General features: G+C 50.0%; 29 non-coding genes across 29 annotated transcripts; all 29 read right to left on the bottom strand.

The window, feature by feature from the left end:
• Positions 1 to 600: 600 nt before the first annotated feature.
• Trnaa-agc (transfer RNA alanine (anticodon AGC)) lies at positions 601 to 673 on the bottom strand. The gene has a single exon. It is a non-coding gene; the product is annotated as a tRNA-Ala (tRNA).
• Positions 674 to 1086: 413 nt separating this feature from the next.
• Positions 1087 to 1159, bottom strand: Trnaa-ugc (transfer RNA alanine (anticodon UGC)). Its single transcript has one exon. It is a non-coding gene; the product is annotated as a tRNA-Ala (tRNA).
• Positions 1160 to 2637: 1478 nt separating this feature from the next.
• Positions 2638 to 2710, bottom strand: Trnaa-ugc (transfer RNA alanine (anticodon UGC)). The gene has a single exon. It is a non-coding gene; the product is annotated as a tRNA-Ala (tRNA).
• A 1006-nt stretch (positions 2711 to 3716) lies between these two features.
• On the bottom strand, positions 3717 to 3789 carry Trnaa-agc (transfer RNA alanine (anticodon AGC)). The gene has a single exon. It is a non-coding gene; the product is annotated as a tRNA-Ala (tRNA).
• A 399-nt stretch (positions 3790 to 4188) lies between these two features.
• On the bottom strand, positions 4189 to 4261 carry Trnaa-ugc (transfer RNA alanine (anticodon UGC)). Its single transcript has one exon. It is a non-coding gene; the product is annotated as a tRNA-Ala (tRNA).
• A 1006-nt stretch (positions 4262 to 5267) lies between these two features.
• On the bottom strand, positions 5268 to 5340 carry Trnaa-agc (transfer RNA alanine (anticodon AGC)). The gene has a single exon. It is a non-coding gene; the product is annotated as a tRNA-Ala (tRNA).
• A 399-nt stretch (positions 5341 to 5739) lies between these two features.
• On the bottom strand, positions 5740 to 5812 carry Trnaa-ugc (transfer RNA alanine (anticodon UGC)). The gene has a single exon. It is a non-coding gene; the product is annotated as a tRNA-Ala (tRNA).
• Positions 5813 to 6818: 1006 nt separating this feature from the next.
• Trnaa-agc (transfer RNA alanine (anticodon AGC)) lies at positions 6819 to 6891 on the bottom strand. The gene has a single exon. It is a non-coding gene; the product is annotated as a tRNA-Ala (tRNA).
• A 399-nt stretch (positions 6892 to 7290) lies between these two features.
• Positions 7291 to 7363, bottom strand: Trnaa-ugc (transfer RNA alanine (anticodon UGC)). The gene has a single exon. It is a non-coding gene; the product is annotated as a tRNA-Ala (tRNA).
• A 1006-nt stretch (positions 7364 to 8369) lies between these two features.
• Trnaa-agc (transfer RNA alanine (anticodon AGC)) lies at positions 8370 to 8442 on the bottom strand. The gene has a single exon. It is a non-coding gene; the product is annotated as a tRNA-Ala (tRNA).
• A 413-nt stretch (positions 8443 to 8855) lies between these two features.
• Trnaa-ugc (transfer RNA alanine (anticodon UGC)) lies at positions 8856 to 8928 on the bottom strand. The gene has a single exon. It is a non-coding gene; the product is annotated as a tRNA-Ala (tRNA).
• A 1491-nt stretch (positions 8929 to 10419) lies between these two features.
• On the bottom strand, positions 10420 to 10492 carry Trnaa-ugc (transfer RNA alanine (anticodon UGC)). Its single transcript has one exon. It is a non-coding gene; the product is annotated as a tRNA-Ala (tRNA).
• A 1491-nt stretch (positions 10493 to 11983) lies between these two features.
• On the bottom strand, positions 11984 to 12056 carry Trnaa-ugc (transfer RNA alanine (anticodon UGC)). Its single transcript has one exon. It is a non-coding gene; the product is annotated as a tRNA-Ala (tRNA).
• A 1006-nt stretch (positions 12057 to 13062) lies between these two features.
• Positions 13063 to 13135, bottom strand: Trnaa-agc (transfer RNA alanine (anticodon AGC)). The gene has a single exon. It is a non-coding gene; the product is annotated as a tRNA-Ala (tRNA).
• Positions 13136 to 13548: 413 nt separating this feature from the next.
• On the bottom strand, positions 13549 to 13621 carry Trnaa-ugc (transfer RNA alanine (anticodon UGC)). The gene has a single exon. It is a non-coding gene; the product is annotated as a tRNA-Ala (tRNA).
• A 1006-nt stretch (positions 13622 to 14627) lies between these two features.
• On the bottom strand, positions 14628 to 14700 carry Trnaa-agc (transfer RNA alanine (anticodon AGC)). Its single transcript has one exon. It is a non-coding gene; the product is annotated as a tRNA-Ala (tRNA).
• A 413-nt stretch (positions 14701 to 15113) lies between these two features.
• On the bottom strand, positions 15114 to 15186 carry Trnat-ugu (transfer RNA threonine (anticodon UGU)). The gene has a single exon. It is a non-coding gene; the product is annotated as a tRNA-Thr (tRNA).
• A 1006-nt stretch (positions 15187 to 16192) lies between these two features.
• On the bottom strand, positions 16193 to 16265 carry Trnaa-agc (transfer RNA alanine (anticodon AGC)). Its single transcript has one exon. It is a non-coding gene; the product is annotated as a tRNA-Ala (tRNA).
• A 413-nt stretch (positions 16266 to 16678) lies between these two features.
• Positions 16679 to 16751, bottom strand: Trnaa-ugc (transfer RNA alanine (anticodon UGC)). The gene has a single exon. It is a non-coding gene; the product is annotated as a tRNA-Ala (tRNA).
• A 1006-nt stretch (positions 16752 to 17757) lies between these two features.
• Positions 17758 to 17830, bottom strand: Trnaa-agc (transfer RNA alanine (anticodon AGC)). The gene has a single exon. It is a non-coding gene; the product is annotated as a tRNA-Ala (tRNA).
• A 413-nt stretch (positions 17831 to 18243) lies between these two features.
• On the bottom strand, positions 18244 to 18316 carry Trnaa-ugc (transfer RNA alanine (anticodon UGC)). Its single transcript has one exon. It is a non-coding gene; the product is annotated as a tRNA-Ala (tRNA).
• Positions 18317 to 19322: 1006 nt separating this feature from the next.
• On the bottom strand, positions 19323 to 19395 carry Trnaa-agc (transfer RNA alanine (anticodon AGC)). Its single transcript has one exon. It is a non-coding gene; the product is annotated as a tRNA-Ala (tRNA).
• A 413-nt stretch (positions 19396 to 19808) lies between these two features.
• Trnaa-ugc (transfer RNA alanine (anticodon UGC)) lies at positions 19809 to 19881 on the bottom strand. The gene has a single exon. It is a non-coding gene; the product is annotated as a tRNA-Ala (tRNA).
• A 1006-nt stretch (positions 19882 to 20887) lies between these two features.
• On the bottom strand, positions 20888 to 20960 carry Trnaa-agc (transfer RNA alanine (anticodon AGC)). The gene has a single exon. It is a non-coding gene; the product is annotated as a tRNA-Ala (tRNA).
• Positions 20961 to 21373: 413 nt separating this feature from the next.
• Trnaa-ugc (transfer RNA alanine (anticodon UGC)) lies at positions 21374 to 21446 on the bottom strand. Its single transcript has one exon. It is a non-coding gene; the product is annotated as a tRNA-Ala (tRNA).
• Positions 21447 to 22452: 1006 nt separating this feature from the next.
• Trnaa-agc (transfer RNA alanine (anticodon AGC)) lies at positions 22453 to 22525 on the bottom strand. The gene has a single exon. It is a non-coding gene; the product is annotated as a tRNA-Ala (tRNA).
• A 413-nt stretch (positions 22526 to 22938) lies between these two features.
• Trnaa-ugc (transfer RNA alanine (anticodon UGC)) lies at positions 22939 to 23011 on the bottom strand. Its single transcript has one exon. It is a non-coding gene; the product is annotated as a tRNA-Ala (tRNA).
• A 1006-nt stretch (positions 23012 to 24017) lies between these two features.
• Positions 24018 to 24090, bottom strand: Trnaa-agc (transfer RNA alanine (anticodon AGC)). Its single transcript has one exon. It is a non-coding gene; the product is annotated as a tRNA-Ala (tRNA).
• A 413-nt stretch (positions 24091 to 24503) lies between these two features.
• On the bottom strand, positions 24504 to 24576 carry Trnaa-ugc (transfer RNA alanine (anticodon UGC)). The gene has a single exon. It is a non-coding gene; the product is annotated as a tRNA-Ala (tRNA).
• Between the last annotated feature and the right edge of the window lie 622 nt (positions 24577 to 25198).

Raw genomic sequence — 25198 nt, 5'->3', positions numbered from 1 at the left:
CGAAACGCTCCCCAAACATGGCACTCGCCCATGCAGCCGACTTTTACGACTTTACACGACGCTCACGCTAGTGACAGCCTCATTTATAGTTCGACGTCGCCCCAAAGCGAATGAGCACATTTCGCCTACGGCTTAGGCCGCCCTCCTAGTGTGGCTGCTCGGTGTCTGCAGGCAGCGAGGGGCTGCAAGCTTCCTGCGTTCGCACCTATGTCACCTGTGCTTGCTTGTCAGAGACAGACTATCGCAAAACATACAAATCACTCCATGAACTGATTGCTACGGCATCTGTTATCAGAAGTCACAACTAGCAACACCAGTAGCAGCCGACTGCACGCAAAGAATAGGAATGTGCAGTGGGATTTACGTGAACCCGGCGTAAGGCAGATCTTTCCGACGTAGGCTTAAGAATCTTATGGGAACACTTGTACTGTTTGTAAATTAAGTGTAGGAGTTGGAGGAGGGTGCTTCCTGCGCACGAATAACAGCACGCTTGCCAATTGTGGATGCTAATCGTTCTCTTGTATCTGCCTAGACATATCTGCTGGCTGTGAATTACTCCACTTGCATGGCAAGGTGCGCATGTAGGTGTGTTAAAAATTCTGGAGGCGCTGGGTATCGATCCCAGTACCTCTCGCATGCTAAACGAGCGCTCTACCATCTGAGCTACGCCCCCTCCATGATAAATTGTGCTACATACAGCAATATCAATGTCACAGACGCTTGCACTCCCATTATTCCGCAGACAAACACTACTCTCTATGTATCTGTGAGGGTGTCTTTCAGGTTTCGTGCATTCTGTATTGAATCGTAGTTGGCCACAATGGAAGTGGCACGCATCACGTCGAAAATAGAATTCGGACACCGCTCTGACTAAGACGAACGTGTTGTCCACTCTCTAGACTTCAATGACGTTAAGCCGTGATACCTAAGACAGACCTGCACTCGATGACAGCCGGTCCCCACACATACATCTTGCTCTCCTTACGTCAGTATGCATCATACAAGTCTGTGACGCTGGCTTTGCAACATCTTGCGTGCTTTTAGGTTCGCCGCGATCAACACTTGGCATCCACTGACCACAGAACATGGAGGCGCCGGGGCTTGAACCCGGGACCTTTCACATGCAAAGCGAACGCTCTACCAACTGAGCTACGCCCCCATCCGCGACCAAACTGCGCTATTCTCCATTCCTTGAGACTCTGATGTGCACGGACACGATGCTTGGTTGGTTTGTAGCGCTGAAGAGACCAGAGTACAAAGGCGCGGACACGTTCATATACACAAGAGTTCCAAGTAGTTTCGATGCTCTGGTATTACGAATGCAAATTCCGTCTGTTTTTAACGTCTTAAATTGAAAGGGGGGTCACAAATTGCTCCGTTTTCACTCCTTGTCGACAATCACACAGCACCTGAGGTAACAAGCACATCTCGAGCCCCATTCTGCACTCCACTGTTCATGCAAACTCAGTGCCTCGCTCTTTGCTACTGTGTACCACTCTTGTCGTCCAACTGCAAAACACTGGGCCACAACAAGTTTCCATGTCTCCATTGCACTGCGCAAACTACGAAACGCTCCCCAAACATGGCACTCGCCCATGCAGCCGACTTTTACGACTTTACACGACGCTCACGCTAGTGACAGCCTCATTTATAGTTCGACGTCGCCCCAAAGCGAATGAGCACATTTCGCCTACGGCTTAGGCCGCCCTCCTAGTGTGGCTGCTCGGTGTCTGCAGGCAGCGAGGGGCTGCAAGCTTCCTGCGTTCGCACCTATGTCACCTGTGCTTGCTTGTCAGAGACAGACTATCGCAAAACATACAGATCACTCCATGAACTGATTGCTACGGCATCTTTTATCAGAAGTCACAACTAGCAACACCAGTAGCAGCCGACTGCACGCAAAGAATAGGAATGTGCAGTGGGATTTACGTGAACCCGGCGTAAGGCAGATCTTTCCGACGTAGGCTTAAGAATCTTATGGGAACACTTGTACTGTTTGTAAATTAAGTGTAGGAGTTGGAGGAGGGTGCTTCCTGCGCACGAATAACAGCACGCTTGCCAATTGTGGATGCTAATCGTTCTCTTGTATCTGCCTAGACATATCTGCTGGCTGTGAATTACTCCACTTGCATGGCAAGGTGCGCATGTAGGTGTGTTAAAAATTCTGGAGGCGCTGGGTACCGATCCCAGTACCTCTCGCATGCTAAACGAGCGCTCTACCATCTGAGCTACGCCCCCTCCATGATAAATTGTGCTACATACAGCAATATCAATGTCACAGACGCTTGCACTCCCATTATTCCGCAGACAAACACTACTCTCTATGTATCTGTGAGGGTGTCTTTCACGTTTCGTGCATTCTGTATTGAATCGTAGTTGGCCACGCATCACGTCGAAAATAGAATTCGGACACCGCTCTGAGTAAGACGAACGTGTTGTCCACTCTCTAGACTTCAATGACGTTAAGCCGTGATACCTAAGACAGACCTGCACTCGATGACAGCCGGTCCCCACACATACATCTTGCTCTCCTTACGTCAGTATGCATCATACAAGTCTGTGACGCTGGCTTTGCAACATCTTGCGTGCTTTTAGGTTCGCCGCGATCAACACTTGGCATCCACTGACCACAAAACATGGAGGCGCCGGGGCTTGAACCCGGGACCTTTCACATGCAAAGCGAACGCTCTACCAACTGAGCTACGCCCCCATCCGCGACCAAACTGCGCTATTCTCCATTCCTTGAGACTCTGATGTGCACGGACACGATGCTTGGTTGGTTTGTAGCGCTGAAGAGACCAGAGTACACAGGCGCGGACACGTTCATATACACAAGAGTTCCAAGTAGTTTCGATGCTCTGGTATTACGAATGCAAATTCCGTCTGTTTTTAACGTCTTAAATTGAAAGGGGGGTCACAAATTGCTCCGTTTTCACTCCTTGTCGACAATCATACAGCACCTGAGGTAACAAGCACATCTCGAGCCCCATTCTGCACTCCACTGTTCATGCAAACTCAGTGCCTCGCTCTTTGCTACTGTGTACCACTCTTGTCGTCCAACTGCAAAACACTGGGCCACAACAAGTTTCCATGTCTCCATTGCACTGCGCAAACTACGAAACGCTCCCCAAACATGGCACTCGCCCATGCAGCCGACTTTTACGACTTTACACGACGCTCACGCTAGTGACAGCCTCATTTATAGTTCGACGTCGCCCCAAAGCGAATGAGCACATTTCGCCTACGGCTTAGGCCGCCCTCCTAGTGTGGCTGCTCGGTGTCTGCAGGCAGCGAGGGGCTGCAAGCTTCCTGCGTTCGCACCTATGTCACCTGTGCTTGCTTGTCAGAGACAGACTATCGCAAAACATACAAATCACTCCATGAACTGATTGCTACGGCATCTGTTATCAGAAGTCACAACTAGCAACACAAGTAGCAGCCGACTGCACGCAAAGAATAGGAATGTGCAGTGGGATTTACGTGAACCCGGCGTAAGGCAGATCTTTCCGACGTAGGCTTAAGAATGTTATGGGAACACTTGTACTGTTTGTAAATTAAGTGTAGGAGTTGGAGGAGGGTGCTTCCTGCGCACGAATAACAGCACGCTTGCCAATTGTGGATGCTAATCGTTCTCTTGTATCTGCCTAGACATATCTGCTGGCTGTGAATTACTCCACTTGCATGGCAAGGTGCGCATGTAGGTGTGTTAAAAATTCTGGAGGCGCTGGGTATCGATCCCAGTACCTCTCGCATGCTAAACGAGCGCTCTACCATCTGAGCTACGCCCCCTCCATGACAAATTGTGCTACATACAGCAATATCAATGTCACAGACGCTTGCACTCCCATTATTCCGCAGACAAACACTACTCTCTATGTATCTGTGAGGGTGTCTTTCACGTTTCGTGCATTCTGTATTGAATCGTAGTTGGCCACGCATCACGTCGAAAATAGAATTCGGACACCGCTCTGAGTAAGACGAACGTGTTGTCCACTCTCTAGACTTCAATGACGTTAAGCCGTGATACCTAAGACAGACCTGCACTCGATGACAGCCGGTCCCCACACATACATCTTGCTCTCCTTACGTCAGTATGCATCATACAAGTCTGTGACGCTGGCTTTGCAACATCTTGCGTGCTTTTAGGTTCGCCGCGATCAACACTTGGCATCCACTGACCACAAAACATGGAGGCGCCGGGGCTTGAACCCGGGACCTTTCACATGCAAAGCGAACGCTCTACCAACTGAGCTACGCCCCCATCCGCGACCAAACTGCGCTATTCTCCATTCCTTGAGACTCTGATGTGCACGGACACGATGCTTGGTTGGTTTGTAGCGCTGAAGAGACCAGAGTACAAAGGCGCGGACACGTTCATATACACAAGAGTTCCAAGTAGTTTCGATGCTCTGGTATTACGAATGCAAATTCCGTCTGTTTTTAACGTCTTAAATTGAAAGGGGGGTCACAAATTGCTCCGTTTTCACTCCTTGTCGACAATCACACAGCACCTGAGGTAACAAGCACATCTCGAGCCCCATTCTGCACTCCACTGTTCATGCAAACTCAGTGCCTCGCTCTTTGCTACTGTGTACCACTCTTGTCGTCCAACTGCAAAACACTGGGCCACAACAAGTTTCCATGTCTCCATTGCACTGCGCAAACTACGAAACGCTCCCCAAACATGGCACTCGCCCATGCAGCCGACTTTTACGACTTTACACGACGCTCACGCTAGTGACAGCCTCATTTATAGTTCGACGTCGCCCCAAAGCGAATGAGCACATTTCGCCTACGGCTTAGGCCGCCCTCCTAGTGTGGCTGCTCGGTGTCTGCAGGCAGCGAGGGGCTGCAAGCTTCCTGCGTTCGCACCTATGTCACCTGTGCTTGCTTGTCAGAGACAGACTATCGCAAAACATACAAATCACTCCATGAACTGATTGCTACGGCATCTGTTATCAGAAGTCACAACTAGCAACACCAGTAGCAGCCGACTGCACGCAAAGAATAGGAATGTGCAGTGGGATTTACGTGAACCCGGCGTAAGGCAGATCTTTCCGACGTAGGCTTAAGAATGTTATGGGAACACTTGTACTGTTTGTAAATTAAGTGTAGGAGTTGGAGGAGGGTGCTTCCTGCGCACGAATAACAGCACGCTTGCCAATTGTGGATGCTAATCGTTCTCTTGTATCTGCCTAGACACATCTGCTGGCTGTGAATTACTCCACTTGCATGGCAAGGTGCGCATGTAGGTGTGTTAAAAATTCTGGAGGCGCTGGGTATCGATCCCAGTACCTCTCGCATGCTACGCGAGCGCTCTACCATCTGAGCTACGCCCCCTCCATGATAAATTGTGCTACATACAGCAATATCAATGTCACAGACGCTTGCAGTCCCATTATTCCGCAGACAAACACTACTCTCTATGTATCTGTGAGGGTGTCTTTCAGGTTTCGTGCATTCTGTATTGAATCGTAGTTGGCCACGCATCACGTCGAAAATAGAATTCGGACACCGCTCTGAGTAAGACGAACGTGTTGTCCACTCTCTAGACTTCAATGACGTTAAGCCGTGATACCTAAGACAGACCTGCACTCGATGACAGCCGGTCCCCACACATACATCTTGCTCTCCTTACGTCAGTATGCATCATACAAGTCTGTGACGCTGGCTTTGCAACATCTTGCGTGCTTTTTGGTTCGCCGCGATCAACACTTGGCATCCACTGACCACAAAACATGGAGGCGCCGGGGCTTGAACCCGGGACCTTTCACATGCAAAGCGAACGCTCTACCAACTGAGCTACGCCCCCATCCGCGACCAAACTGCGCTATTCTCCATTCCTTGAGACTCTGATGTGCACGGACACGATGCTTGGTTGGTTTGTAGCGCTGAAGGGACCAGAGTACAAAGGCGCGGACACGTTCATATACACAAGAGTTCCAAGTAGTTTCGATGCTCTGGTATTACGAATGCAAATTCCGTCTGTTTTTAACGTCTTAAATTGAAAGGGGGGTCACAAATTGCTCCGTTTTCACTCCTTGTCGACAATCACACAGCACCTGAGGTAACAAGCACATCTCGAGCCCCATTCTGCACTCCACTGTTCATGCAAACTCAGTGCCTCGCTCTTTGCTACTGTGTACCACTCTTGTCGTCCAACTGCAAAACACTGGGCCACAACAAGTTTCCATGTCTCCATTGCACTGCGCAAACTACGAAACGCTCCCCAAACATGGCACTCACCCATGCAGCCGACTTTTACGACTTTACACGACGCTCACGCTAGTGACAGCCTCATTTATAGTTCGACGTCGCCCCAAAGCGAATGAGCACATTTCGCCTACGGCTTAGGCCGCCCTCCTAGTGTGGCTGCTCGGTGTCTGCAGGCAGCGAGGGGCTGCAAGCTTCCTGCGTTCGCACCTATGTCACCTGTGCTTGCTTGTCAGAGACAGACTATCGCAAAACATACAAATCACTCCATGAACTGATTGCTACGGCATCTGTTATCAGAAGTCACAACTAGCAACACCAGTAGCAGCCGACTGCACGCAAAGAATAGGAATGTGCAGTGGGATTTACGTGAACCCGGCGTAAGGCAGATCTTTCCGACGTAGGCTTAAGAATCTTATGGGAACACTTGTACTGTTTGTAAATTAAGTGTAGGAGTTGGAGGAGGGTGCTTCCTGCGCACGAATAACAGCACGCTTGCCAATTGTGGATGCTAATCGTTCTCTTGTATCTGCCTAGACATATCTGCTGGCTGTGAATTACTCCACTTGCATGGCAAGGTGCGCATGTAGGTGTGTTAAAAATTCTGGAGGCGCTGGGTATCGATCCCAGTACCTCTCGCATGCTAAACGAGCGCTCTACCATCTGAGCTACGCCCCCTCCATGATAAATTGTGCTACATACAGCAATATCAATGTCACAGACGCTTGCACTCCCATTATTCCGCAGACAAACACTACTCTCTATGTATCTGTGAGGGTGTCTTTCAGGTTTCGTGCATTCTGTATTGAATCGTAGTTGGCCACGCATCACGTCGAAAATAGAATTCGGACACCGCTCTGAGTAAGACGAACGTGTTGTCCACTCTCTAGACTTCAATGACGTTAAGCCGTGATACCTAAGACAGACCTGCACTCGATGACAGCCGGTCCCCACACATACATCTTGCTCTCCTTACGTCAGTATGCATCATACAAGTCTGTGACGCTGGCTTTGCAACATCTTGCGTGCTTTTAGGTTCGCCGCGATCAACACTTGGCATCCACTGACCACAAAACATGGAGGCGCCGGGGCTTGAACCCGGGACCTTTCACATGCAAAGCGAACGCTCTACCAACTGAGCTACGCCCCCATCCGCGACCAAACTGCGCTATTCTCCATTCCTTGAGACTCTGATGTGCACGGACACGATGCTTGGTTGGTTTGTAGCGCTGAAGGGACCAGAGTACAAAGGCGCGGACACGTTCATATACACAAGAGTTCCAAGTAGTTTCGATGCTCTGGTATTACGAATGCAAATTCCGTCTGTTTTTAACGTCTTAAATTGAAAGGGGGGTCACAAATTGCTCCGTTTTCACTCCTTGTCGACAATCACACAGCACCTGAGGTAACAAGCACATCTCGAGCCCCATTCTGCACTCCACTGTTCATGCAAACTCAGTGCCTCGCTCTTTGCTACTGTGTACCACTCTTGTCGTCCAACTGCAAAACACTGGGCCACAACAAGTTTCCACGTCTCCATTGCACTGCGCAAACTACGAAACGCTCCCCAAACATGGCACTCGCCCATGCAGCCGACTTTTACGACTTTACACGACGCTCACGCTAGTGACAGCCTCATTTATAGTTCGACGTCGCCCCAAAGCGAATGAGCACATTTCGCCTACGGCTTAGGCCGCCCTCCTAGTGTGGCTGCTCGGTGTCTGCAGGCAGCGAGGGGCTGCAAGCTTCCTGCGTTCGCACCTATGTCACCTGTGCTTGCTTGTCAGAGACAGACTATCGCAAAACATACAAATCACTCCATGAACTGATTGCTACGCCATCTGTTATCAGAAGTCACAACTAGCAACACCAGTAGCAGCCGACTGCACGCAAAGAATAGGAATGTGCAGTGGGATTTACGTGAACCCGGCGTAAGGCAGATCTTTCCGACGTAGGCTTAAGAATGTTATGGGAACACTTGTACTGTTTGTAAATTAAGTGTAGGAGTTGGAGGAGGGTGCTTCCTGCGCACGAATAACAGCACGCTTGCCAATTGTGGATGCTAATCGTTCTCTTGTATCTGCCTAGACACATCTGCTGGCTGTGAATTACTCCACTTGCATGGCAAGGTGCGCATGTAGGTGTGTTAAAAATTCTGGAGGCGCTGGGTATCGATCCCAGTACCTCTCGCATGCTAAGCGAGCGCTCTACCATCTGAGCTACGCCCCCTCCATGATAAATTGTGCTACATACAGCAATATCAATGTCACAGACGCTTGCACTCCCATTATTCCGCAGACAAACACTACTCTCTATGTATCTGTGAGGGTGTCTTTCAGGTTTCGTGCATTCTGTATTGAATCGTAGTTGGCCACAATGGAAGTGGCACGCATCACGTCGAAAATAGAATTCGGACACCGCTCTGAGTAAGACGAACGTGTTGTCCACTCTCTAGACTTCAATGACGTTAAGCCGTGATACCTAAGACAGACCTGCACACGATGACAGCCGGTCCCCACACATACATCTTGCTCTCCTTACGTCAGTATGCATCATACAAGTCTGTGACGCTGGCTTTGCAACATCTTGCGTGCTTTTAGGTTCGCCGCGATCAACACTTGGCATCCACTGACCACGAAACATGGAGGCGCCGGGGCTTCAACCCGGGACCTTTCACATGCAAAGCGAACGCTCTACCAACTGAGCTACGCCCCCATCCGCGACCAAACTGCGCTATTCTCCATTCCTTGAGACTCTGATGTGCACGGACACGATGCTTGGTTGGTTTGTAGCGCTGAAGGGACCAGAGTACAAAGGCGCGGACACGTTCATATACACAAGAGTTCCAAGTAGTTTCGATGCTCTGGTATTACGAATGCAAATTCCGTCTGTTTTTAACGTCTTAAATTGAAAGGGGGGTCACAAATTGCTCCGTTTTCACTCCTTGTCGACAATCACACAGCACCTGAGGTAACAAGCACATCTCGAGCCCCATTCTGCACTCCACTGTTCATGCAAACTCAGTGCCTCGCTCTTTGCTACTGTGTACCACTCTTGTCGTCCAACTGCAAAACACTGGGCCACAACAAGTTTCCACGTCTCCATTGCACTGCGCAAACTACGAAACGCTCCCCAAACATGGCACTCGCCCATGCAGCCGACTTTTACGACTTTACACGACGCTCACGCTAGTGACAGCCTCATTTATAGTTCGACGTCGCCCCAAAGCGAATGAGCACATTTCGCCTACGGCTTAGGCCGCCCTCCTAGTGTGGCTGCTCGGTGTCTGCAGGCAGCGAGGGGCTGCAAGCTTCCTGCGTTCGCACCTATGTCACCTGTGCTTGCTTGTCAGAGACAGACTATCGCAAAACATACAAATCACTCCATGAACTGATTGCTACGGCATCTGTTATCAGAAGTCACAACTAGCAACACCAGTAGCAGCCGACTGCACGCAAAGAATAGGAATGTGCAGTGGGATTTACGTGAACCCGGCGTAAGGCAGATCTTTCCGACGTAGGCTTAAGAATCTTATGGGAACACTTGTACTGTTTGTAAATTAAGTGTAGGAGTTGGAGGAGGGTGCTTCCTGCGCACGAATAACAGCACGCTTGCCAATTGTGGATGCTAATCGTTCTCTTGTATCTGCCTAGACACATCTGCTGGCTGTGAATTACTCCACTTGCATGGCAAGGTGCGCATGTAGGTGTGTTAAAAATTCTGGAGGCGCTGGGTATCGATCCCAGTACCTCTCGCATGCTAAGCGAGCGCTCTACCATCTCAGCTACCCCCCTCCATGATAAATTGCGCTACATACAGCAATATCAATGTCACAGACGCTTGCACTCCCATTATTCCGCAGACAAACACTACTCTCTATGTATCTGTGAGGGTGTCTTTCAGGTTTCGTGCATTCTGTATTGAATCGTAGTTGGCCACAATGGAAGTGGCACGCATCACGTCGAAAATAGAATTCGGACACCGCTCTGAGTAAGACGAACGTGTTGTCCACTCTCTAGACTTCAATGACGTTAAGCCGTGATACCTAAGACAGACCTGCACTCGATGACAGCCGGTCCCCACACATACATCTTGCTCTCCTTACGTCAGTATGCATCATACAAGTCTGTGACGCTGGCTTTGCAACATCTTGCGTGCTTTTAGGTTCGCCGCGATCAACACTTGGCATCCACTGACCACAAAACATGGAGGCGCCGGGGCTTGAACCCGGGACCTTTCACATGCAAAGCGAACGCTCTACCAACTGAGCTACGCCCCCATCCGCGACCAAACTGCGCTATTCTCCATTCCTTGAGACTCTGATGTGCACGGACACGATGCTTGGTTGGTTTGTAGCGCTGAAGGGACCAGAGTACAAAGGCGCGGACACGTTCATATACACAAGAGTTCCAAGTAGTTTCGATGCTCTGGTATTACGAATGCAAATTCCGTCTGTTTTTAACGTCTTAAATTGAAAGGGGGGTCACAAATTGCTCCGTTTTCACTCCTTGTCGACAATCACACAGCACCTGAGGTAACAAGCACATCTCGAGCCCCATTCTGCACTCCACTGTTCATGCAAACTCAGTGCCTCGCTCTTTGCTACTGTGTACCACTCTTGTCGTCCAACTGCAAAACACTGGGCCACAACAAGTTTCCACGTCTCCATTGCACTGCGCAAACTACGAAACGCTCCCCAAACATGGCACTCGCCCATGCAGCCGACTTTTACGACTTTACACGACGCTCACGCTAGTGACAGCCTCATTTATAGTTCGACGTCGCCCCAAAGCGAATGAGCACATTTCGCCTACGGCTTAGGCCGCCCTCCTAGTGTGGCTGCTCGGTGTCTGCAGGCAGCGAGGGGCTGCAAGCTTCCTGCGTTCGCACCTATGTCACCTGTGCTTGCTTGTCAGAGACAGACTATCGCAAAACATACAAATCACTCCATGAACTGATTGCTACGGCATCTGTTATCAGAAGTCACAACTAGCAACACCAGTAGCAGCCGACTGCACGCAAAGAATAGGAATGTGCAGTGGGATTTACGTGAACCCGGCGTAAGGCAGATCTTTCCGACGTAGGCTTAAGAATCTTATGGGAACACTTGTACTGTTTGTAAATTAAGTGTAGGAGTTGGAGGAGGGTGCTTCCTGCGCACGAATAACAGCACGCTTGCCAATTGTGGATGCTAATCGTTCTCTTGTATCTGCCTAGACACATCTGCTGGCTGTGAATTACTCCACTTGCATGGCAAGGTGCGCATGTAGGTGTGTTAAAAATTCTGGAGGTGCTGGGTATCGATCCCAGTACCTCTCGCATGCTAAGCGAGCGCTCTACCATCTCAGCTACCCCCCTCCATGATAAATTGCGCTACATACAGCAATATCAATGTCACAGACGCTTGCACTCCCATTATTCCGCAGACAAACACTACTCTCTATGTATCTGTGAGGGTGTCTTTCAGGTTTCGTGCATTCTGTATTGAATCGTAGTTGGCCACAATGGAAGTGGCACGCATCACGTCGAAAATAGAATTCGGACACCGCTCTGAGTAAGACGAACGTGTTGTCCACTCTCTAGACTTCAATGACGTTAAGCCGTGATACCTAAGACAGACCTGCACTCGATGACAGCCGGTCCCCACACATACATCTTGCTCTCCTTACGTCAGTATGCATCATACAAGTCTGTGACGCTGGCTTTGCAACATCTTGCGTGCTTTTAGGTTCGCCGCGATCAACACTTGGCATCCACTGACCACAAAACATGGAGGCGCCGGGGCTTGAACCCGGGACCTTTCACATGCAAAGCGAACGCTCTACCAACTGAGCTACGCCCCCATCCGCGACCAAACTGCGCTATTCTCCACTCCTTGAGACTCTGATGTGCACGGACACGATGCTTGGTTGGTTTGTAGCGCTGAAGGGACCAGAGTACAAAGGCGCGGACACGTTCATATACACAAGAGTTCCAAGTAGTTTCGATGCTCTGGTATTACGAATGCAAATTCCGTCTGTTTTTAACGTCTTAAATTGAAAGGGGGGTCACAAATTGCTCCGTTTTCACTCCTTGTCGACAATCACACAGCACCTGAGGTAACAAGCACATCTCGAGCCCCATTCTGCACTCCACTGTTCATGCAAACTCAGTGCCTCGCTCTTTGCTACTGTGTACCACTCTTGTCGTCCAACTGCAAAACACTGGGCCACAACAAGTTTCCACGTCTCCATTGCACTGCGCAAACTACGAAACGCTCCCCAAACATGGCACTCGCCCATGCAGCCGACTTTTACGACTTTACACGACGCTCACGCTAGTGACAGCCTCATTTATAGTTCGACGTCGCCCCAAAGCGAATGAGCACATTTCGCCTACGGCTTAGGCCGCCCTCCTAGTGTGGCTGCTCGGTGTCTGCAGGCAGCGAGGGGCTGCAAGCTTCCTGCGTTCGCACCTATGTCACCTGTGCTTGCTTGTCAGAGACAGACTATCGCAAAACATACAAATCACTCCATGAACTGATTGCTACGGCATCTGTTATCAGAAGTCACAACTAGCAACACCAGTAGCAGCCGACTGCACGCAAAGAATAGGAATGTGCAGTGGGATTTACGTGAACACGGCGTAAGGCAGATCTTTCCGACGTAGGCTTAAGAATCTTATGGGAACACTTGTACTGTTTGTAAATTAAGTGTAGGAGTTGGAGGAGGGTGCTTCCTGCGCACGAATAACAGCACGCTTGCCAATTGTGGATGCTAATCGTTCTCTTGTATCTGCCTAGACACATCTGCTGGCTGTGAATTACTCCACTTGCATGGCAAGGTGCGCATGTAGGGGTGTTAAAAATTCTGGAGGCGCTGGGTATCGATCCCAGTACCTCTCGCATGCTAAGCGAGCGCTCTACCATCTGAGCTACGCCCCCTCCATGATAAATTGTGCTACATACAGCAATATCAATGTCACAGACGCTTGCACTCCCATTATTCCGCAGACAAACACTACTCTCTATGTATCTGTGAGGGTGTCTTTCAGGTTTCGTGCATTCTGTATTGAATCGTAGTTGGCCACAATGGAAGTGGCACGCATCACGTCGAAAATAGAATTCGGACACCGCTCTGAGTAAGACGAACGTGTTGTCCACTCTCTAGACTTCAATGACGTTAAGCCGTGATACCTAAGACAGACCTGCACACGATGACAGCCGGTCCCCACACATACATCTTGCTCTCCTTACGTCAGTATGCATCATACAAGTCTGTGACGCTGGCTTTGCAACATCTTGCGTGCTTTTAGGTTCGCCGCGATCAACACTTGGCATCCACTGACCACGAAACATGGAGGCGCCGGGGCTTCAACCCGGGACCTTTCACATGCAAAGCGAACGCTCTACCAACTGAGCTACGCCCCCATCCGCGACCTAACTGCGCTATTCTCCATTCCTTGAGACTCTGATGTGCACGGACACGATGCTTGGTTGGTTTGTAGCGCTGAAGGGACCAGAGTACAAAGGCGCGGACACGTTCATATACACAAGAGTTCCAAGTAGTTTCGATGCTCTGGTATTACGAATGCAAATTCCGTCTGTTTTTAACGTCTTAAATTGAAAGGGGGGTCACAAATTGCTCCGTTTTCACTCCTTGTCGACAATCACACAGCACCTGAGGTAACAAGCACATCTCGAGCCCCATTCTGCACTCCACTGTTCATGCAAACTCAGTGCCTCGCTCTTTGCTACTGTGTACCACTCTTGTCGTCCAACTGCAAAACACTGGGCCACAACAAGTTTCCACGTCTCCATTGCACTGCGCAAACTACGAAACGCTCCCCAAACATGGCACTCGCCCATGCAGCCGACTTTTACGACTTTACACGACGCTCACGCTAGTGACAGCCTCATTTATAGTTCGACGTCGCCCCAAAGCGAATGAGCACATTTCGCCTACGGCTTAGGCCGCCCTCCTAGTGTGGCTGCTCGGTGTCTGCAGGCAGCGAGGGGCTGCAAGCTTCCTGCGTTCGCACCTATGTCACCTGTGCTTGCTTGTCAGAGACAGACTATCGCAAAACATACAAATCACTCCATGAACTGATTGCTACGGCATCTGTTATCAGAAGTCACAACTAGCAACACCAGTAGCAGCCGACTGCACGCAAAGAATAGGAATGTGCAGTGGGATTTACGTGAACCCGGCGTAAGGCAGATCTTTCCGACGTAGGCTTAAGAATGTTATGGGAACACTTGTACTGTTTGTAAATTAAGTGTAGGAGTTGGAGGAGGGTGCTTCCTGCGCACGAATAACAGCACGCTTGCCAATTGTGGATGCTAATCGTTCTCTTGTATCTGCCTAGACACATCTGCTGGCTGTGAATTACTCCACTTGCATGGCAAGGTGCGCATGTAGGTGTGTTAAAAATTCTGGAGGCGCAGGGTATCGATCCCAGTACCTCTCGCATGCTAAGCGAGCGCTCTACCATCTGAGCTACGCCCCCTCCATGATAAATTGTGCTACATACAGCAATATCAATGTCACAGACGCTTGCACTCCCATTATTCCGCAGACAAACACTACTCTCTATGTATCTGTGAGGGTGTCTTTCAGGTTTCGTGCATTCTGTATTGAATCGTAGTTGGCCACAATGGAAGTGGCACGCATCACGTCGAAAATAGAATTCGGACACCGCTCTGAGTAAGACGAACGTGTTGTCCACTCTCTAGACTTCAATGACGTTAAGCCGTGATACCTAAGACAGACCTGCACTCGATGACAGCCGGTCCCCACACATACATCTTGCTCTCCTTACGTCAGTATGCATCATACAAGTCTGTGACGCTGGCTTTGCAACATCTTGCGTGCTTTTAGGTTCGCCGCGATCAACACTTGGCATCCACTGACCACAAAACATGGAGGCGCCGGGGCTTGAACCCGGGACCTTTCACATACAAAGCGAACGCTCTACCAACTGAGCTACGCCCCCATCCGCGACCAAACTGCGCTATTCTCCATTCCTTGGGACTCTGATGTGCACGGACACGATGCTTGGTTGGTTTGTAGCGCTGAAGGGACCAGAGTACAAAGGCGCGGACACGTTCATATACACAAGAGTTCCAAGTAGTTTCGATGCTCTGGTATTACGAATGCAAATTCCGTCTGTTTTTAACGTCTTAAATTGAAAGGGGGGTCACAAATTGCTCCGTTTTCACTCCTTGTCGACAATCACACAGCACCTGAGGTAACAAGCACATCTCGAGCCCCATTCTGCACTCCACTGTTCATGCAAACTCAGTGCCTCGCTCTTTGCTACTGTGTACCACTCTTGTCGTCCAACTGCAAAACACTGGGCCACAACAAGTTTCCACGTCTCCATTGCACTGCGCAAACTACGAAACGCTCCCCAAACATGGCACTCGCCCATGCAGCCGACTTTTGCGACTTTACACGACGCTCACGCTAGTGACAGCCTCATTTATAGTTCGACGTCGCCCCAAAGCGAATGAGCACATTTCGCCTACGGCTTAGGCCGCCCTCCTAGTGTGGCTGCTCGGTGTCTGCAGGCAGCGAGGGGCTGCAAGCTTCCTGCGTTCGCACCTATGTCACCTGTGCTTGCTTGTCAGAGACAGACTATCGCAAAACATACAAATCACTCCATGAACTGATTGCTACGGCATCTGTTATCAGAAGTCACATTTAGCAACACCAGTAGCAGCCGACTGCACGCAAAGAATAGGAATGTGCAGTGGGATTTACGTGAACCCGGCGTAAGGCAGATCTTTCCGACGTAGGCTTAAGAATGTTATGGGAACACTTGTACTGTTTGTAAATTAAGTGTAGGAGTTGGAGGAGGGTGCTTCCTGCGCACGAATAACAGCACGCTTGCCAATTGTGGATGCTAATCGTTCTCTTGTATCTGCCTAGACACATCTGCTGGCTGTGAATTACTCCACTTGCATGGCAAGGTGCGCATGTAGGGGCGTTAAAAATTCTGGAGGCGCTGGGTATCGATCCCAGTACCTCTCGCATGCTAAGCGAGCGCTCTACCATCTGAGCTACGCCCCCTCCATGATAAATTGTGCTACATACAGCAATATCAATGTCACAGACGCTTGCACTCCCATTATTCCGCAGACAAACACTACTCTCTATGTATCTGTGAGGGTGTCTTTCAGGTTTCGTGCATTCTGTATTGAATCGTAGTTGGCCACAATGGAAGTGGCACGCATCACGTCGAAAATAGAATTCGGACACCGCTCTGAGTAAGACGAACGTGTTGTCCACTCTCTAGACTTCAATGACGTTAAGCCGTGATACCTAAGACAGACCTGCACACGATGACAGCCGGTCCCCACACATACATCTTGCTCTCCTTACGTCAGTATGCATCATACAAGTCTGTGACGCTGGCTTTGCAACATCTTGCGTGCTTTTAGGTTCGCCGCGATCAACACTTGGCATCCACTGACCACGAAACATGGAGGCGCCGGGGCTTCAACCCGGGACCTTTCACATGCAAAGCGAACGCTCTACCAACTGAGCTACGCCCCCATCCGCGACCAAACTGCGCTATTCTCCATTCCTTGAGACTCTGATGTGCACGGACACGATGCTTGGTTGGTTTGTAGCGCTGAAGGGACCAGAGTACAAAGGCGCGGACACGTTCATATACACAAGAGTTCCAAGTAGTTTCGATGCTCTGGTATTACGAATGCAAATTCCGTCTGTTTTTAACGTCTTAAATTGAAAGGGGGGTCACAAATTGCTCCGTTTTCACTCCTTGTCGACAATCACACAGCACCTGAGGTAACAAGCACATCTCGAGCCCCATTCTGCACTCCACTGTTCATGCAAACTCAGTGCCTCGCTCTTTGCTACTGTGTACCACTCTTGTCGTCCAACTGCAAAACACTGGGCCACAACAAGTTTCCACGTCTCCATTGCACTGCGCAAACTACGAAACGCTCCCCAAACATGGCACTCGCCCATGCAGCCGACTTTTACGACTTTACACGACGCTCACGCTAGTGACAGCCTCATTTATAGTTCGACGTCGCCCCAAAGTGAATGAGCACATTTCGCCTACGGCTTAGGCCGCCCTCCTAGTGTGGCTGCTCGGTGTCTGCAGGCAGCGAGGGGCTGCAAGCTTCCTGCGTTCGCACCTATGTCACCTGTGCTTGCTTGTCAGAGACAGACTATCGCAAAACATACAAATCACTCCATGAACTGATTGCTACGGCATCTGTTATCAGAAGTCACAACTAGCAACACCAGTAGCAGCCGACTGCACGCAAAGAATAGGAATGTGCAGTGGGATTTACGTGAACCCGGCGTAAGGCAGATCTTTCCGACGTAGGCTTAAGAATGTTATGGGAACACTTGTACTGTTTGTAAATTAAGTGTAGGAGTTGGAGGAGGGTGCTTCCTGCGCACGAATAACAGCACGCTTGCCAATTGTGGATGCTAATCGTTCTCTTGTATCTGCCTAGACACATCTGCTGGCTGTGAATTACTCCACTTGCATGGCAAGGTGCGCATGTAGGGGTGTTAAAAATTCTGGAGGCGCTGGGTATCGATCCCAGTACCTCTCGCATGCTAAGCGAGCGCTCTACCATCTGAGCTACGCCCCCTCCATGATAAATTGTGCTACATACTGCAATATCAATGTCACAGACGCTTGCACTCCCATTATTCCGCAGACAAACACTACTCTCTATGTATCTGTGAGGGTGTCTTTCAGGTTTCGTGCATTCTGTATTGAATCGTAGTTGGCCACAATGGAAGTGGCACGCATCACGTCGAAAATAGAATTCGGACACCGCTCTGAGTAAGACGAACGTGTTGTCCACTCTCTAGACTTCAATGACGTTAAGCCGTGATACCTAAGACAGACCTGCACTCGATGACAGCCGGTCCCCACACATACATCTTGCTCTCCTTACGTCAGTATGCATCATACAAGTCTGTGACGCTGGCTTTGCAACATCTTGCGTGCTTTTAGGTTCGCCGCGATCAACACTTGGCATCCACTGACCACAAAACATGGAGACGCCGGGGCTTGAACCCGGGACCTTTCACATGCAAAGCGAACGCTCTACCAACTGAGCTACGCCCCCATCCGCGACCAAACTGCGCTATTCTCCATTCCTTGAGACTCTGATGTGCACGGACACGATGCTTGGTTGGTTTGTAGCGCTGAAGGGACCAGAGTACAAAGGCGCGGACACGTTCATATACACAAGAGTTCCAAGTAGTTTCGATGCTCTGGTATTACGAATGCAAATTCCGTCTGTTTTTAACGTCTTAAATTGAAAGGGGGGTCACAAATTGCTCCGTTTTCACTCCTTGTCGACAATCACACAGCACCTGAGGTAACAAGCACATCTCGAGCCCCATTCTGCACTCCACTGTTCATGCAAACTCAGTGCCTCGCTCTTTGCTACTGTGTACCACTCTTGTCGTCCAACTGCAAAACACTGGGCCACAACAAGTTTCCACGTCTCCATTGCACTGCGCAAACTACGAAACGCTCCCCAAACATGGCACTCGCCCATGCAGCCGACTTTTGCGACTTTACACGACGCTCACGCTAGTGACTGCCTCATTTATAGTTCGACGTCGCCCCAAAGCGAATGAGCACATTTCGCCTACGGCTTAGGCCGCCCTCCTAGTGTGGCTGCTCGGTGTCTGCAGGCAGCGAGGGGCTGCAAGCTTCCTGCGTTCGCACCTATGTCACCTGTGCTTGCTTGTCAGAGACAGACTATCGCAAAACATACAAATCACTCCATGAACTGATTGCTACGGCATCTGTTATCAGAAGTCACAACTAGCAACACCAGTAGCAGCCGACTGCACGCAAAGAATAGGAATGTGCAGTGGGATTTACGTGAACCCGGCGTAAGGCAGATCTTTCCGACGTAGGCTTAAGAATGTTATGGGAACACTTGTACTGTTTGTAAATTAAGTGTAGGAGTTGGAGGAGGGTGCTTCCTGCGCACGAATAACAGCTCGCTTGCCAATTGTGGATGCTAATCGTTCTCTTGTATCTGCCTAGACACATCTGCTGGCTGTGAATTACTCCACTTGCATGGCAAGGTGCGCATGTAGGGGTGTTAAAAATTCTGGAGGCGCTGGGTATCGATCCCAGTACCTCTCGCATGCTAAGCGAGCGCTCTACCATCTGAGCTACGCCCCCTCCATGATAAATTGTGCTACATACAGCAATATCAATGTCACAGACGCTTGCACTCCCATTATTCCGCAGACAAACACTACTCTCTATGTATCTGTGAGGGTGTCTTTCAGGTTTCGTGCATTCTGTATTGAATCGTAGTTGGCCACAATGGAAGTGGCACGCATCACGTCGAAAATAGAATTCGGACACCGCTCTGAGTAAGACGAACGTGTTGTCCACTCTCTAGACTTCAATGACGTTAAGCCGTGATACCTAAGACAGACCTGCACTCGATGACAGCCGGTCCCCACACATACATCTTGCTCTCCTTACGTCAGTATGCATCATACAAGTCTGTGACGCTGGCTTTGCAACATCTTGCGTGCTTTTAGGTTCGCCGCGATCAACACTTGGCATCCACTGACCACAAAACATGGAGGCGCCGGGGCTTGAACCCGGGACCTTTCACATGCAAAGCGAACGCTCTACCAACTGAGCTACGCCCCCATCCGCGACCAAACTGCGCTATTCTCCATTCCTTGAGACTCTGATGTGCACGGACACGATGCTTGGTTGGTTTGTAGCGCTGAAGGGACCAGAGTACAAAGGCGCGGACACGTTCATATACACAAGAGTTCCAAGTAGTTTCGATGCTCTGGTATTACGAATGCAAATTCCGTCTGTTTCTAACGTCTTAAATTGAAAGGGGGGTCACAAATTGCTCCGTTTTCACTCCTTGTCGACAATCACACAGCACCTGAGGTAACAAGCACATCTCGAGCCCCATTCTGCACTCCACTGTTCATGCAAACTCAGTGCCTCGCTCTTTGCTACTGTGTACCACTCTTGTCGTCCAACTGCAAAACACTGGGCCACAACAAGTTTCCACGTCTCCATTGCACTGCGCAAACTACGAAACGCTCCCCAAACATGGCACTCGCCCATGCAGCCGACTTTTGCGACTTTACACGACGCTCACGCTAGTGACTGCCTCATTTATAGTTCGACGTCGCCCCAAAGCGAATGAGCACATTTCGCCTACGGCTTAGGCCGCCCTCCTAGTGTGGCTGCTCGGTGTCTGCAGGCAGCGAGGGGCTGCAAGCTTCCTGCGTTCGCACCTATGTCACCTGTGCTTGCTTGTCAGAGACAGACTATCGCAAAACATACAAATCACTCCATGAACTGATTGCTACGGCATCTGTTATCAGAAGTCACAACTAGCAACACCAGTAGCAGCCGACTGCACGCAAAGAATAGGAATGTGCAGTGGGATTTACGTGAACCCGGCGTAAGGCAGATCTTTCCGACGTAGGCTTAAGAATGTTATGGGAACACTTGTACTGTTTGTAAATTAAGTGTAGGAGTTGGAGGAGGGTGCTTCCTGCGCACGAATAACAGCTCGCTTGCCAATTGTGGATGCTAATCGTTCTCTTGTATCTGCCTAGACACATCTGCTGGCTGTGAATTACTCCACTTGCATGGCAAGGTGCGCATGTAGGGGTGTTAAAAATTCTGGAGGTGCTGGGTATCGATCCCAGTACCTCTCGCATGCTAAGCGAGCGCTCTACCATCTGAGCTACGCCCCCTCCATGATAAATTGTGCTACATACAGCAATATCAATGTCACAGACGCTTGCACTCCCATTATTCCGCAGACAAACACTACTCTCTATGTATCTGTGAGGGTGTCTTTCAGGTTTCGTGCATTCTGTATTGAATCGTAGTTGGCCACAATGGAAGTGGCACGCATCACGTCGAAAATAGAATTCGGACACCGCTCTGAGTAAGACGAACGTGTTGTCCACTCTCTAGACTTCAATGACGTTAAGCCGTGATACCTAAGACAGACCTGCACTCGATGACAGCCGGTCCCCACACATACATCTTGCTCTCCTTACGTCAGTATGCATCATACAAGTCTGTGACGCTGGCTTTGCAACATCTTGCGTGCTTTTAGGTTCGCCGCGATCAACACTTGGCATCCACTGACCACAAAACATGGAGGCGCCGGGGCTTGAACCCGGGACCTTTCACATGCAAAGCGAACGCTCTACCAACTGAGCTACGCCCCCATCCGCAACCAAACTGCGCTATTCTCCATTCCTTGAGACTCTGATGTGCACGGACACGATGCTTGGTTGGTTTGTAGCGCTGAAGGGACCAGAGTACAAAGGTGCGGACACGTTCATATACACAAGAGTTCCAAGTAGTTTCGATGCTCTGGTATTACGAATGCAAATTCCGTCTGTTTCTAACGTCTTAAATTGAAAGGGGGGTCACAAATTGCTCCGTTTTCACTCCTTGTCGACAATCACACAGCACCTGAGGTAACAAGCACATCTCGAGCCCCATTCTGCACTCCACTGTTCATGCAAACTCAGTGCCTCGCTCTTTGCTACTGTGTACCACTCTTGTCGTCCAACTGCAAAACACTGGGCCACAACAAGTTTCCACGTCTCCATTGCACTGCGCAAACTACGAAACGCTCCCCAAACATGGCACTCGCCCATGCAGCCGACTTTTGCGACTTTACACGACGCTCACGCTAGTGACTGCCTCATTTATAGTTCGACGTCGCCCCAAAGCGAATGAGCACATTTCGCCTACGGCTTAGGCCGCCCTCCTAGTGTGGCTGCTCGGTGTCTGCAGGCAGCGAGGGGCTGCAAGCTTCCTGCGTTCGCACCTATGTCACCTGTGCTTGCTTGTCAGAGACAGACTATCGCAAAACATACAAATCACTCCATGAACTGATTGCTACGGCATCTGTTATCAGAAGTCACAACTAGCAACACCAGTAGCAGCCGACTGCACGCAAAGAATAGGAATGTGCAGTGGGATTTACGTGAACCCGGCGTAAGGCAGATCTTTCCGACGTAGGCTTAAGAATGTTATGGGAACACTTGTACTGTTTGTAAATTAAGTGTAGGAGTTGGAGGAGGGTGCTTCCTGCGCACGAATAACAGCTCGCTTGCCAATTGTGGATGCTAATCGTTCTCTTGTATCTGCCTAGACACATCTGCTGGCCGTGAATTACTCCACTTGCATGGCAAGGTGCGCATGTAGGGGTGTTAAAAATTCTGGAGGCGCTGGGTATCGATCCCAGTACCTCTCGCATGCTAAGCGAGCGCTCTACCATCTGAGCTACGCCCCCTCCATGATAAATTGTGCTACATACAGCAATATCAATGTCACAGACGCTTGCACTCCCATTATTCCGCAGACAAACACTACTCTCTATGTATCTGTGAGGGTGTCTTTCAGGTTTCGTGCATTCTGTATTGAATCGTAGTTGGCCACAATGGAAGTGGCACGCATCACGTCGAAAATAGAATTCGGACACCGCTCTGAGTAAGACGAACGTGTTGTCCACTCTCTAGACTTCAATGACGTTAAGCCGTGATACCTAAGACAGACCTGCACTCGATGACAGCCGGTCCCCACACATACATCTTGCTCTCCTTACGTCAGTATGCATCATACAAGTCTGTGACGCTGGCTTTGCAACATCTTGCGTGCTTTTAGGTTCGCCGCGATCAACACTTGGCATCCACTGACCACAAAACATGGAGGCGCCGGGGCTTGAACCCGGGACCTTTCACATGCAAAGCGAACGCTCTACCAACTGAGCTACGCCCCCATCCGCAACCAAACTGCGCTATTCTCCATTCCTTGAGACTCTGATGTGCACGGACACGATGCTTGGTTGGTTTGTAGCGCTGAAGGGACCAGAGTACAAAGGTGCGGACACGTTCATATACACAAGAGTTCCAAGTAGTTTCGATGCTCTGGTATTACGAATGCAAATTCCGTCTGTTTCTAACGTCTTAAATTGAAAGGGGGGTCACAAATTGCTCCGTTTTCACTCCTTGTCGACAATCACACAGCACCTGAGGTAACAAGCACATCTCGAGCCCCATTCTGCACTCCACTGTTCATGCAAACTCAGTGCCTCGCTCTTTGCTACTGTGTACCACTCTTGTCGTCCAACTGCAAAACACTGGGCCACAACAAGTTTCCACGTCTCCATTGCACTGCGCAAACTACGAAACGCTCCCCAAACATGGCACTCGCCCATGCAGCCGACTTTTGCGACTTTACACGACGCTCACGCTAGTGACTGCCTCATTTATAGTTCGACGTCGCCCCAAAGCGAATGAGCACATTTCGCCTACGGCTTAGGCCGCCCTCCTAGTGTGGCTGCTCGGTGTCTGCAGGCAGCGAGGGGCTGCAAGCTTCCTGCGTTCGCACCTATGTCACCTGTGCTTGCTTGTCAGAGACAGACTATCGCAAAACATACAAATCACTCCATGAACTGATTGCTACGGCATCTGTTATCAGAAGTCACAACTAGCAACACCAGTAGCAGCCGACTGCACGCAAAGAATAGGAATGTGCAGTGGGATTTACGTGAACCCGGCGTAAGGCAGATCTTTCCGACGTAGGCTTAAGAATGTTATGGGAACACTTGTACTGTTTGTAAATTAAGTGTAGGAGTTGGAGGAGGGTGCTTCCTGCGCACGAATAACAGCTCGCTTGCCAATTGTGGATGCTAATCGTTCTCTTGTATCTGCCTAGACACATCTGCTGGCCGTGAATTACTCCACTTGCATGGCAAGGTGCGCATGTAGGGGTGTTAAAAATTCTGGAGGCGCTGGGTATCGATCCCAGTACCTCTCGCATGCTAAGCGAGCGCTCTACCATCTGAGCTACGCCCCCTCCATGATAAATTGTGCTACATACAGCAATATCAATGTCACAGACGCTTGCACTCCCATTATTCCGCAGACAAACACTACTCTCTATGTATCTGTGAGGGTGTCTTTGAGGTTTCGTGCATTCTGTATTGAATCGTAGTTGGCCACAATGGAAGTGGCACGCATCACGTCGAAAATAGAATTCGGACACCGCTCTGAGTAAGACGAACGTGTTGTCCACTCTCTAGACTTCAATGACGTTAAGCCGTGATACCTAAGACAGACCTGCACTCGATGACAGCCGGTCCCCACACATACATCTTGCTCTCCTTACGTCAGTATGCATCATACAAGTCTGTGACGCTGGCTTTGCAACATCTTGCGTGCTTTTAGGTTCGCCGCGATCAACACTTGGCATCCACTGACCACAAAACATGGAGGCGCCGGGGCTTGAACCCGGGACCTTTCACATGCAAAGCGAACGCTCTACCAACTGAGCTACGCCCCCATCCGCGACCAAACTGCGCTATTCTCCATTCCTTGAGACTCTGATGTGCACGGACACGATGCTTGGTTGGTTTGTAGCGCTGAAGGACCAGAGTACAAAGGCGCGGACACGTTCATATACACAAGAGTTCCAAGTAGTTTCGATGCTCTGGTATTACGAATGCAAATTCCGTCTGTTTTTAACGTCTTAAATTGAAAGGGGGGTCACAAATTGCTCCGTTTTCACTCCTTGTCGACAATCACACAGCACCTGAGGTAACAAGCACATCTCGAGCCCCATTCTGCACTCCACTGTTCATGCAAACTCAGTGCCTCGCTCTTTGCTACTGTGTACCACTCTTGTCGTCCAACTGCAAAACACTGGGCCACAACAAGTTTCCACGTCTCCATTGCACTGCGCAAACTACGAAACGCTCCCCAAACATGGCACTCGCCCATGCAGCCGACTTTTGCGACTTTACACGACGCTCACGCTAGTGACAGCCTCATTTATAGTTCGACGTCGCCCCAAAGCGAATGAGCACATTTCGCCTACGGCTTAGGCCGCCCTCCTAGTGTGGCTGCTCGGTGTTGCAGGCAGCGAGGGGCTGCAAGCTTCCTGCGTTCGCACCTATGTCACCTGT

Source organism: Schistocerca gregaria, chromosome 6 (assembly GCF_023897955.1).
Source record: "Schistocerca gregaria isolate iqSchGreg1 chromosome 6, iqSchGreg1.2, whole genome shotgun sequence".
Classification (NCBI taxonomy): Eukaryota; Metazoa; Arthropoda; class Insecta; order Orthoptera; family Acrididae; genus Schistocerca; species Schistocerca gregaria.
Note: the sequence above shows the minus strand (reverse complement) of the source record. Positions and strands in the feature narration are given on the sequence as shown.